Source organism: Pseudophryne corroboree, chromosome 5, assembly GCF_028390025.1.
Source record: "Pseudophryne corroboree isolate aPseCor3 chromosome 5, aPseCor3.hap2, whole genome shotgun sequence".
In the NCBI taxonomy this organism is placed as follows: Eukaryota; Metazoa; Chordata; class Amphibia; order Anura; family Myobatrachidae; genus Pseudophryne; species Pseudophryne corroboree.
The window spans coordinates 604,404,357-604,418,340 of NC_086448.1; the positions used below are offsets into that span (position 1 = coordinate 604,404,357).

The window sequence follows — 13,984 nt, forward strand, 5'->3', positions numbered from 1 at the left end:
AATGTTCTCCTGTTGGATGCCCTGGAGCACTGCTGCCATTATACCTTCTCCCCTCTGCTGTGCTTTCTGACACTGAATACAGGGACCTTGAGTGCTGCCTTAGCCTTGTCATCATGGTGAAGGGTGGCCAGAGTGCGGCGGCGGCTAAACTGGAGAAGTATACCCGACAGCCGGCTGCTCAGTCGGCGCCCCCGGCTGGGGCAGACCAGGGCGCGGACGTACAGCCACCTCCTCCTTCCATTCAGCAGGTCCTGGAGGCCATAGCGGCCAGCGAACAGCGTCTGTCGGACAAAATGGAGAAGGTGCAGTGTGACCTGTCCTTATTACGCCAGGATGTCCAGCGGGTCCGGGAGAGAGTGGGAGAAACGGAGACGCGGGTCTCTAATTTGGAAGACCTCAGCGGCCCCCTCCAACGGTCTGTCTCTGCGGTTACACAGCAAGTTTCTACACTGCAAACTAAACTCCTGGATATGGAGGGACGACTTCGCAGAAACAACGTCAGATTCGTGGGCTTGCCTGAGAGGGAGGAAGGGGCACATTCTGAGGAATTCCTGGAATCCTGGCTGACAGAAGCGTATGGCGCCGAATCCTTTGCATCCCAGTTTGCAGTGGAGCGGGCGCATCGGGTGCCGTTCCGGCCTTTGCCCCCAGGCGCCCCCCCGCGGACATTTATAGCAAAGTTTCTACATTATAAAGACCGAGACTCTGTTCTGCGCCTGGGTCGCGCGAAGGGCCCTCTGATCCGAAATGGCGTCCGGGTGTCAGCATTTCCAGATTTCGCTGCAGATGTCCAAAAAGACCGGGCCCAGTTTATGCCTGTCGAGCGGCGACTTCGTGATCTGAATATCCCCTATTCGATGTTGTTCCCCTCTCGGCTGCGAGTGGTGGCGGACGGGGAGACTAAGTTCTTCAACACTCCGAGGGAGGCGGCGGCCTGGCTGGACAGCTATGCTCCGGGCGCCCGCCAGCTGGCTCCGGACTGACGCCCAGCTACTTTTCTCCATGGGCCATAAATACGCAAGTATACGTCCGGGGAGTTTCCCCTGGTCATCGTTGTTCTGGACATTGTTGAGCAGTGACTTTACATACAGTATTAAGGTTTTTTTTTTCTTTCCCTTTGGGTCTGTTTGCTGCGTATAGCGCTGCCGTAGGTTTTTTTGGGCTACCTGGGTTGGTGGTTTGTTAGGGATATGTGTATGCCACAGTTCGGGGAGGTATACGGGGAGGGGGGATGTTGTGGGGATGCTGTTTATTTTTCTGATCTGTTTATATTTCTGTATTGTATTGTTTTTTGTTTTTCATATGATTGCTCATTTTTATGCGAGGTGAGGTCGTGCTATTTAAGGGGTTCCGAGTTCCGGGGTAACACTCTGCAGGGGTGGGTGGGTGCCCAGACGATGCTGCTGTTTAGGCTTTCACAGGGCGCTGTGTCTCGGACCATGCACGGTGCGACATGTCTGCTTTAAAGATTTTGGCATGGAACGTCCGGGGCATCAATAATAAAGTAAAGCGATCCCTGGTATTTAAAATGATTAAGAAATATGGCCCGGACGTTGTCTGCTTAAGCGAAACTCATCTGGAGGGAAATAGGCTGCTGTCGCTCCGTATGCCTTGGGTGGGATGGGCGTATCATTCCTCTCATTCCTCCTCTTCCAGGGGAGTGTCGGTAATGATACGGAGAACCGTACAGTTTGAATTGATCACAGTAAGCACTGATCCATACGGCACATTTGTGTTTCTGGAATGTAAGCTGAACTCCCGTGCCTTTTTTATTTTATCTGTCTACACCCCCCCCCCATTTTCATATGATGTTCTGCAGAAAGCTGCATCGTTTATTGCTTCATCCCCCCATACTCCTGTTATATGTCTGGGGGATTTTAATAATGTGCTGGATGTCTCCCTGGATAGATGGAGGTCCTCTCGAGGTCCGGGGGCGGGAGGTGGGCAGCCAACTTCTCACTCTCACTCTAAGTTTGCGGATGTTATAGATAGTATGCAGTGGGTAGATGTTTGGAGAGTTCGGCACCCTACACTTAGGCAGTACTCATGCTTCTCTGGTACGCATGGCACATTCTCCAGAATCGACCTGGCCCTGGTCTCGCCCGGGCTTTTACCTAATGTAACGGATGTTCATTATGAGGCGCGCGGGGTGTCCGACCACTCGCCCATGTTTTTGTCTCTTGACGTGGAGTGCCGGAGGGGACAGTCTTATTGGAGGTTGCATCCATCCTGGCTGATTCAGTTGGGAGAATGCCCGGATTTAAAGTCCAGGTGGGAGGGCTTTTTTGCGGATAATGTGGGCTCGGCTCCGGTGCATATTGTTTGGGACACATTCAAAGCATACCTGCGTGGCACACTGATTGGTAAAATTGCTACCCGCAAGTTGGAATACAGAGCGACGGAGCGACAGCTTGAGTGTGACTATAGAGATCCAGAGACCAGATACTTGGCGGAGGGCACCTCCGCTCTGAAGGTGCGGTGGATGTCAGCTAAGGAGGCTTGGCTGGCTCACCTCTCCGACAAGAATGCACGCTCCCTCCTGTTTAGGGCAACTAATATTTATATGCAGACAGACAGGCCGGGTAGTTTATTGGCTCATCTGGTGCATTATGATCGTCCTGGGAATACGATAGTGCAGATGTCTGGCCCTGACGGTTCCATGGTGAGCAATACCCCTGACATAGTACAGCTGTTCCTTTCGTACTTTAGGGAGATTTATGATTCTCAGATGACGTGCTCCGAGGGGGACTTAGATTTGTATTTATCTAGTATACCCCTTCCGGAGCTTTCCCATGAGGCTAGGGCTTCCTTAGATGCGCCCTTGACTTTAGAGGAAGTGACTGCGGCGATAGGAATGTGTCCCGGTGGTAAGTCTCCGGGAAGTGATGGTATTCCCACTGAGCTGTACAAACAGTATGTGCAGTTCTTTGGCCCAAAACGACTTGAGATGTATTCGGATATATTTGCCTCCAATCACCTTCCTCCCTCAATGTCCGAGGCGGTTATTATTGTACTGCCAAAGCCTGGCAAGGACCCCAAACTGATGGAGTCCTATAGACCAATCTCCCTTATCCCTACCGATGCCAAGATCCTGGCTAAAATCCTCGCGGTACGGCTTAACCTGGTTATCCAAACGGTAATACATCGGGATCAAACTGGCTTTATGCCCGGGAAATCCACGTCCATCAATTTGCGTAGGCTCTATACTGTATTACAGGCTCCACACGATTTCCCCTCAGACGCGGTCGTAGTATCGCTGGACGCGGCTAAGGCCTTCGACAGCGTTGAATGGCCCTACTTGTGGGGAGTCATGAAATATATGGGCTTTGGTCCTAATTTCAGACAATGGATCAAACTACTCTATCAAAATCCACGTGCCAGGATCTTGGTCAACGGTTATATATCCTCCTCTTTCACCTTGACTAGGGGCACCAGACAGGGATGCCCCCTTTCCCCCGCCTTATTTGCCATAGCCATCGAACCCCTGGCTTGTCTGGTTAGGTCGCACTCGGACATTGGGGGAGTTGTTACGGGCCCCTGCACTGATAAAATAGCCCTTTATGCAGACGACCTGTTGCTGTTCTTACATGACTATGCCGTGGATATGCCTGTAGCGCTGCAGGTCATAGAGACCTTCGGCGGCTTCTCAGGTCTCCGTATAAATTGGTCCAAATCATCTATACTGCCCATCATGGGCTCTCCTCCCCAGGTCCCGAAAATATCCCTGCCACTGTGTTGGACGAGCCAGTTTAAATACCTGGGGATCCAGGTTACTAACGACCCCTCGGACTTTGTGCCCTTGAACCTTGACCCTCTTGTACACATGATTGTACGTAAGTCAAGGGCCTGGTGTAAACTTCCGCTGACAACAACGGGTAGGGTTAGCCTTATTAAAATGATAGTTTTGCCTAAGCTACTGTATGTTTTTTCACAATCCCCTGTGTATGTCTTCCCGGCCTTCTTCAAGAAGTTAAACAGTATATTGACATCACTAGTATGGGCCAATAAAAGGCCTAGAATTAAGTTGACTACCCTTACTAGACAAAAAGCAGACGGGGGACTGGCCTTGCCTCACTTTCAACTGTACTATTTTGCGGCCCAGCTAGCTCACATTGGCATTTGGTTGCGGGGGGGAGAGGAGGCCGAGTTATGTTGGGCATTTCTCAGGTGCTATTACCCGGACCTTTCCCCGGCGCAGTTATTGGTGGGAGGGAGCGCTTCCCGGTTGTCTCCTCCTATTGTGTTTCAGGCCATGAAGATTTGGCTGGCCTTGACGGGCATGTTTGGATATGATGGTATGGACCCGGATACTCCTCTCTGGCACTCCGCGTCGCTTCGTTAGTTGGGGTCTTTGGAGGGCGTGGGGGTATGGGCCCCGTACTCGGTGACTTCCATGCACCAGCTGTATAGCGACGGTGCTCTAAAATCCTTTCAGCACCTGAAAGAGGAGTTTGGTCTCCCGAACTCCTACTTTTACAGGTATTTGCAACTCCGACACGCCCTACAAGCACAGTTTGGGGATTCTTCCCCGGCGCTCCTCCCCTTCCCCATTAAGACCTTTTTAAGTGCATTGGGCAGGGTCAAGGTGATATCATTCACCTACTCGTACCTTCTTGCAACAATTCATGCAGAACCGCTCTCAAATCTTCGGGAACGTTGGGAGCACGACTTAGGCCCTATAGGTGCGGAGGAGTGGGGGGTTACGCTGGGGAACTCGGGTCAGGTCACCAAATCACTGCGGTTCCAACAAATTCAATTCTTTATACTGCACAGATCGTATATGACGCCGAGCAGATTGGCCAGATTCGGGGCTGGTGGTGCTGCCACTTGTCCTAAATGCGGGACTGCTGGCGGATCATTCTGGCATCTAGTGTGGGAGTGTCCGTCCTTGCAGGTGTTTTGGGCTGGGGTCGGGTCGATTCTGGAACATACAGGGATACCAAGAGGCATGTTGACTCCGGGATTCTGCATTTTGGGGATGGGAGAGTCTGATTCTGGGCCCCGGTGGGAGGGATTGTATGCTCGTAGCATTTGCGCCCTTGCTAAGGTATGCATAGCGCGGACATGGATGGCCTCACATTCTCCTACGATGTCTGCATTTAAAGCCTTGGTGAATGGCACCGTATTGAAAGATCGGTATGTTTATATGAAAAACAATGCTCTCTCCAAATACGGGAAAATTTGGTCCTTTTGGATCAATTCTAGATATTCCACCCCTGCCCTTAAGCTTTGAGACGTATTGCGCCTTATCAGTGCCCTGATTCTCTGGGATGTGAATAGCCGACCTGGCGCCCCCGCCCCCCCCGTATAGGTATTTATATTATGTGGAATTTGTACCTCGCCTCGCATGACCACGATTGATTTGTTTTAGTTTACTTATGCTTTCGTTTTGTTGTTATCATTTATATATTTTATTTATTTTGATAATTATGGTTGTTTTAGGTATCTTTGTTTGGAGTACCAGGCCGTATCTGGCCTTATAGTTGGGGGGTTAATTGAGCTAGTTTGGGGAGAAATGAGAAAATCTATCATGAATGTGTTGGCATTTCTTTTCAGACTTCGAAAATCGCTTTGTGGGTTGTTATTAGATGGCCTTATATCCGCCGGTCATGCTCAAATATGGGTGTATATGGTGTGGCGGGGCTATGCAAATTATAAAAGTTATGTAATGTCACCGGATTTCCCGGCATACACTGAAAAGTCTGTAATTCTTCCATTCTGTTGAATAAAAATACTCTATTAAAAAAAGAAAAAAAGAAATCACATGTACATAAGTATTCACAGCCTTTGTTGATGCACCTTTGGCAGCAATTACAGCCTCAAGTCTTTTGAATATGATGCCACAAGCTTGGCACATCTATCTTTGGGCAGTTTTGCCCATTCCTCTTTGCACGACCTCTCAAGCTCCATCAGGTTGTATGGGAAGCATTGGTGCACAGCCATTTTCAGACCTCTCCAGAGATGTTCAATCGGATTCAAGTCTGGGCTCTGGCTGGGCCACTCAAGGACATTCACAGAGTTATCCAGAAGCCACTCCTTTTCTATCTTGGCTGTGTGCTTATGGTTGTTTTCCTGCTGAAAGATGAACCGTCGCCCCAGTCTGAGGTCAAGATTTTAGTTTTTTATTTTTAATAAATTTGCAATAATCTCAAAAAAACTTTTCAAGTTGTCATGGGGTATTGTGTGTAGAATTTTGAGGGAAAAAATTAATTTATTTCATTTTGGAATAAGGCTGTAACCTAACAAAATGTGGGAAAAGTGAAGCGCTTGTCGAAGTCGAAAATATTACAGCCATACACATCACGTACAAACACCACACAGATGGCCTCCGTGCGTGCACAATTTACACGTAGCCTGCATGCACCACACCAGCGAGTTATACTTGCTTAAAAGGTATAACAACAGAGGAATTCACCTTTACAGGATATGAGGGGACAGAATTAGTTTAGGAGGTGGTGTTTGGTATCCAGCTGTAAGGTATTTTAAGAGCAATATTCCGGTAGCAGTTTGCAGAAGATAGCACTCTCCTGCGCATAGATATGCACAGGAACAGAATATTAACTGTATTTACTGTACTCCTGATATTTGGCGGGAACCCAGTGGAGACCAACTGCAAGTGCACCTGGACCAGGCATCGCCCACCTATTCAAACCGACCTATGACCCCTCCTGTACTGTAAATGACCATCCCTGTGACTTATAGGTGAAGAGATTACAGTTTCCATTGTATCATGTTTTGGACAAATGTATAAAAGCCAAGCTGCCTGGCCGGCCAGACACATTCTCTGAAGGTCATCTATCTTGATTGATTGAGGACCGGGACTGGGTGGCGCTGGCGAAACAAACGTATGTATCATTGATTGTAGCCTCTTCTCTTACTGTGATTGTATTATTGTTGTAACCCCCTTTTTGTAAATATATGTTGGTGGGTTGGATCCCAACATTTTAAATACAATTGGTGTCGTGTCCCTTTCCTGCTAAAGGTTTAAAGTGTATCTCAGCCACACGTGTTGCTGCATTGTGCTCACAGCGTGTAGGCCTGTGTACGCAAAGTGTGTACTTATTACGCCGTTCGGCATGAGTACGCAGAGTGCGTACACGGTACGGGCTTGTGTACGCAAGGTGTGTAAACAGTACAGAGGTTAAGGATTATATTCAGCTTTATTGAAATAAGGTATTGCTTTTTCGTCCTGCAAGTTAATCAGCTTTAACACGCTGTTAATACTTTCCAAATGCACTGTATGCCACACTGTGCCCCCAATTCACAATATATGCCACTCAGTGCCCCCAAAACAGATATGCAACACTATGGGGTATATGTAATTGCGGTCGAATTACTGCAAATGTCGAAAAACGGGACATTTTCGACACAAAAAAAATATTCGACAATGCAATACAGTACTTTTCGACAAAAAAACGGACTTTTCAGATTCGACTTTTTAAAATTCGACAGTTGTCAAATTCGACATGTCTGCAATGGTAAAAATGCGGCTTTTCGACAAAAGTATGGGGGTCATTCCGAGTTGTTCGCTCGTTATTTTTTTCGCTACGGAGCAATGTACGCAGTGCGCCTGCGCCATGTAAATTAGCTAAAAAGTTTGGTATTTTACCCACGGCGTAACAAAGTTATTTCATTGTTCTGCTGATCGGAGTGTGATTGACAGAAAGTGGGTGTTTCTGGGCGGAAACTGGCCGTTTTCTGGGAGTGTGCGGAAAAACGCGGGAGTGGCTGGAGAAACGGGGGAGTGTCTGGCCGAACGCTGGGTGTGTTTATGACGTCAAACCAGGAACGAAACTGACTGAACTGATCGCAGTGTAGGAGTAAGTCTCGAGCTACTCAGAAACTGCTAAGAAATTTCTATTCGCAATTCTGCTAATCTTTCGTTCGCAATTCTGCTATGCTAAGATACACTCCCAGAGGGCGGCGGTTTAGCGTGTGCAATGCTGCTAAAAGCAGCTAGCGAGCGAACAACTCGGAATGAGGGCCCATATTCAATTGAAGAATGTCGATTCGACAACAGTGCTTTTCGACAGTAATTTCATTCCGCCTCACTTTGCTGGCGGAATCTAATAAAATTTAAAAACATGTTTTTTTGTGTGTTTTTTTTATTGCTAATAGCATATCTATTTATATTTAGAAGGGATTAGTTACTTGGTTTGTCTTTTAGGAGACACAACTATTTTTTTTTTTTAAATAATATATATTTTTTTTAACTGACTAGCATGTGGTTTTCAGTGGGAAGGGGTGGGAATGGGTTAAAATCCAGAAAAAAAAATGTGTGGGGTCCCCCCTCCTAAGCATAACCAGCCTCGGGCTCTTTGAGCCGGTCCTGGTTGTAAAAATACAGGGAAAAAATTGACAGGGGATCCCCCGTATTTTTAGAACCAGCACCGGGTTCTGCGTCTGGTCCTGGTGCAAAAAATACGGGGGACAAAAGACGTAGGGGTCCCCCGTATTTTTAACACCAGCTCCGGGCTCCACAAGCTGGAGAGATGATGACACAGCCGGGGGACACTTTTATACCGGTCCCTGCGACGTGGCATTAAATCCCCAACTAGTCACCCCTGGCCGGGGTACCCTGGAGGAGTGGGGACCCCTTAAATCAAGGGGTCCCCCCCTCCAGCCACCCAAGGGCCGGATGGGGGGCTGATAGCCTTGTGACAAATCAAAGAATATTGTTTAACCTCACTGCTGACCGCAAAGTTCCCACCATTGAAGATAATGGTGCGGCTGTGCGATGCGCTGTCGGTCAGCTCAGACGTGCAAAGCCAATCAAGAGAGTGCCACGACGTGGCGCTCCCTGATTGGCTGAAGGGACCCTCTGTGACAGGAGTCACGGGGGGTCTCAGCATTCGGGGAAAGGGGTCCCATGTGTAAACATGGGACCCCTTTCAGTGAGTGGATCGGGTATGCGGTTTGTTTTTTTTGCCAAGTACGTGGACAAAAAAAGAACAGGACACACTGGATTTAGGTGAGTATAATTTTATTTTCAGGTACCCCGGATTCTACTTGGAGACGTGGACAGAGTCGGCGTGTGAACATAGGTAAGTATGTGTGTGTCGGCATGCATGTAATAAAGTTTTACTTTCACGGTGTATGTGTCCTGTTTTTATTTGGGTATTTTTTTGCAGAAGAACTACAGGTACCAGCGGGCCCGTTTTACCCCTGCATGCTGGTACTTGTGGTTCTCCAAGTACCAGCTTGCGGAGGAGGCTTGCTGGGACTTGTAGTTCTTCTGCAAAAAACAATATTCTTTGATTTGTAACAAGGCTATCAGCCCCCATCCGCAGCCCTTGGATGGGGGGGGGGGGACAACCTCGAGCTGCACCCCTGGCCCTTGGGTGGCTGGGGGGGACCCCTTGATTTAAGGGGTCCCCACTCCTCCAGGGTACCCCGGCCAGGGGTGACTAGTTGGGGATTTAATGCCACGGCCGCTGGGACCGGTATAAAAGTGTCCCCCGGCTGTGGCATTATCTCTCCAGCTAGTGGAGCCCGGTGCTGGTGTTAAAAATACGGGGGACCCCACGCTTTTTGTCCCCCGTATTATTTGCACCAGGATCGAACGCAAAGCCCAGTGCTGGTTCTAAAAATACGGGGGATCCCCTGTCCATTTTTCCCCCGTATTTTTACAACCAGGACTGGCTCAAAGAGCCCGAGGCTGGTTATGCTTAGGAGGGAGGACCACACGCATTTTTTTTTTTTAGGGTTTTTTAACCATTTTTGTGCCGTCCGAAAAGTCGAATCCAGAACGCACTTATCAGTCAATTGGTCCATTTTTCGACAGCGGGACTGTCGAATCCATTTTTTATTGAATATGTCGAATTCCGGCACCCGCCAGCTGGAATTCGACGGTCGAATTGTGTCGAATTTAAAAACGGGCGAAAAAAAGCCGCAATTCGCCTGGAATTGCATATACCCCAATGTCTTCCATTGCCTCTCTTTGGTCAGCACTGTTTCTACTGTAGAGGGTGGGCTGTTTGGAAAAGGCCCATACACACTGGGCGATTTTGGCTGTTTTGAGCGATTTTGCGGTCAAAGTCGCCCAGTGTGTATGGCCCAGCGACTGAAGACTGGTGATGATGTGCGCTCCCGCATCATCGCCAGCGTGGTGGTTCGTTGAAGATGATGGATCATTTTCCAGCCATCATCGCTCAGTGTGTACGGCCGCGAGCAATGATGGCTGGAAGATTACCTTTTTTCCGGCCAGCAGACCCGCCCTGCTCTCTCCCCAAGCCACACCTGTTAGCTGCTGCAGTCCCGCCTGCTCCCTCCATCTCCTGCTCCCTTAAGCACAGAGACGCAACGGCAGCACGGATTACTGTACATGCAGTGATATCAATGAGTCACTGCATGAACCTGTTTCCCTCGGTTATATACATTGCTGGCATAGGCCAGCAATGTATATACCACTGGCCACCAATGTTTATGTATTGCTTTTTTATTTTAGCCAGTAATATATACACTGCTAGCACAGGGCCAGCAATGTATATATTACTGGCAGCACTGGCCACCAATGATTACAGTATGCAGGGGCGGATTGGGAAATAAAAGTGGCCCTGGAAAAATTTCTAAAAGTAGCCTCATGGGCGGCACCAAATTAACTGTAGACGGAACCAATGACAATATAGGTGGGATTACTACTTTAAAATGTAATGTAGTCGGAGTAACACCAATAAAAGGCAGAGCATGTCATATTAGCTGGACCTAGCACATTAAAAACTTTAGAAAGTATTGTGTTGCAGCAGAAGTAGTTAAGAAATTAAATTTGTGGTGACATTTAATCCTCTGCACACTTACTAAATACATTTTAAAGCAATTATAGGTACTTCATGCTATACTCTATTACAGTGGTTCTCAAGCTCGGCCCTCAGGACCCCAAACAGCTCATGTTATCCATGTCAACTAGCAGGTGCACAGGCAGACACACAGATCCCTCTCATGCACAGAGGCACAGCAGTTACCTTAAATAATGATCAGCTGCAACCAGCAAGGGGAGGCACAGGCACGTAGAGGGTAACACACTGCAGCTGCTACTGAGGGAAGGAGCTCCGGTATTAAAATGGCGGCCACCCGTCTCCAGGGCCAAGCGGGAGCCAGTAATCGGCCCCACAGTCAGCAAGCGGGGGAGAGGTGCACAGGGACTTCAGCCAGGCCGGCCGCAGCAGCGATGAGGAGGACCAGGACGTCGGGAAGGCAGGGAGCTCTCACCACTGCAGCCTCCCTTATCCAAACCAGTGGGCAGCACCTCCGGAGCTCTGGGCAGGAAGACAGAGCAGCGGACCGCCAGGAGTGGACCCCAGCCGAGAACCGCCGCAGCCAGCAGTGAGGAGCCACCAGGTAGTGCAGGAGGAGACGCTGAGACACTCGGCCCCATTTCCAAGATGGTGGCCGGCTCACACAGGTTTCCGCACAGCAGGGGGAGAACCGGGGATCAGGGAGCACGCAGGACCCACACGCTGCACACCAGGAGGGCCCACAGCAGTTCAGGTACAGAACAGAGCGTTCTGTTCCCACTTCTCTGACCAGCAGGATAGTGAACAGGATGAGTGGGTTGGGAAGCCTGCAGACCCACGTCCTACTCCATTCCTTGCTAGGCCACGCCCCCTAATTATTTCACTTGTGATTCTGTGAGAAGACTTGGAAAACATGCACTGTTGTGGAGTCCTGAGTTTGAGAACATGTGCTCTATTAAAAACAAGGAATGCCATTGCCCCTAACACGTCCCCCTGATTTACCGCTACCACCCCCAGCGGACCTAAGACATCATCATATTTTGAAGCATACTGTAGGTTGAGCAAGAGACAAATATGCCTGTTTTTCAACCCTGTCTTGTTTGCATTGTCATTAATATGCCCTTACTGTATTCACTGAAAACATACTGGCCTCTACCCACCCCTATTCTGTCTCTCTAAGCATAAGTAGCCATAAGTGCAAGATGAGATCAGCCTATGGACACAAGTCTTTTATACGTCCTTGTGCAGTACAGAAATTAAGTGAGCCTCAGTGTGTAAAATGTTAGTTGGATGTATTTGTGTGTTCTGTTATATAGGGTGTAAGCTTGCGAGCAGGCCTTCCTACCTCTATGACGGTCTGTTATTATCCAGTCAGCTCGAATAATAACTTCCATTAAATACCACTGTCGACAGCCCCCTGCAAAACGCTGAGGCCCTAAGCGGCCGTTTGAGTTGCTTTGTGTTAAATCCGCTACTGCCCCCCAGATAGATCATCATCTCCCTTAGCATAGAATAGCCCCTTCCCCCTCAGACAGTTCATTTCCCTCTAGTATAGACTACCACCTCCCCCATAGATCATCTCCCTTTAGATATAAATAACTCCCCCCGCCCCTCAGACAGATCATCTCTCCCTAGTACAGATTCTTCCTCCACCTGAGACAAATCATCATCTCCCCATAACATAGAATAACCCCCTGCCCCTCACACAGATCATCTCTTCTGGCGCAGATATTCAAAGAAATACCGCAACACAAAAGCGCACACAAATACTTAAGGTAAGTCGCAGGGAGAGGGTTCAGATCCTCCAACATATGTCCCAAGGACTTCCAACGATCTCTCTTCAATATCCCTCAGTTCCTCAAAGATAACATTTACACAAATATAGTGTGATACTGTATGACATTCCAAAGTTCATTTAAAAGTGTCAATAATTCGTACCCTTTAGGATGGTCTACACATATGCAGACAGTGAAAGCTGATGAAGCAGATAACACCGTTTTGATCAATCTGGTTCAGCTTCAGGTCAGATCTTTATAGATAATTACTCCAGATGTCATATAAAATGAAAAAAGGCTTCCATAGTGTGAGCATGTAACAACATTTATTAAAACATTCACTAACAGATGGAATAGTCCTACCAAATAAAACGGTCTACTGCGAAAGGTAGACACAATCACATAAATTACAGAAGATGAGACTCCTACCAGATGGTATTGTCTACAGAAAAAAGTAGACACAAGCGCATGAGTCCTTGGGGATGTCAGGCGTCCCTGAAGCTTAACCCTCGGATCCTTGGTGCGAAGTCTCACTGTCTGTTCACCTTCCCTGCCAACGCATTTCGATACGAATAGTATCTTAAGGCATAAGGAAGTGAGCACACAGTGGGCTTTTTATACCCACATCAATCCTATTCTAAAAACCCAAAAACTAGACATAGACCACCTAACTCTAAATCCCTGTATACACAAATAAAGGAATAAATATTCCATTGGTCCGCTCCTGGATTTGGAGATAACTTTAGTCATTGGTTACATCACTTCCTATTCAAAAGAGCCTGCCAAATTCGCTTTATGTATAAACAATTAGAATAATCTAATCACTCCTGAGGGAACGGAATTTCTGCATTTTTCGGCATCACTTCCGGGTGACGCATCCGTTATGACGTCATACGTAAACATCCGTCTCTCCCGGAAGTAGTCGTCTCTATGTCCCTGGGATGTTACGTCATCTCCGGAAGTGCATTGTGTTCCCGATGTCGCTGTTCCCCTTTTGATGATCAGGAGTTAATCACCGGCGATATAAACAAACTTGCCGGAAGTATCCAATCATCATTCAAATTTTCACAATAGGAAGTGTCTCCATGTATATATCAGCCGTGGCCATCTATGGGTGTATATTCCCATACAGATCTATCTTAGCAGACATTTTGATGAAGACCATTTTTCATAAATTCCCTTAAAATTAAAAACAAATAAAAAAATAAGATTTTAAATCTACCGGTAAATCTTTTTCTCCTAGTCCGTAGAGGATGCTGGGGACTCCGTAAGGACCATGGGGTATAGACGGGCTCCGCAGGAGACATGGGCACTATAAAGAACTTTAGAATGGGTGTGCACTGGCTCCTCCCTCTATGCCCCTCCTTCAGACCTCAGTTAGAGAAACTGTGCCCAGAAGAGACGGACAGTACGAGGAAAGGATTTTGTTAATCCAAGGGCAAGATTCATACCAGCCCACACCATCCACACGGTATA

General features: G+C 48.0%; 1 protein-coding gene across 7 annotated transcripts in view; it reads left to right on the top strand.

The window, feature by feature from the left end:
- The window catches only part of MPPE1 (metallophosphoesterase 1), a 296,325-nt gene that overhangs the window by 261,931 nt on the left and 20,410 nt on the right, over window positions 1-13,984 (top strand). The gene's annotated exons all lie outside the window — the stretch shown is intronic.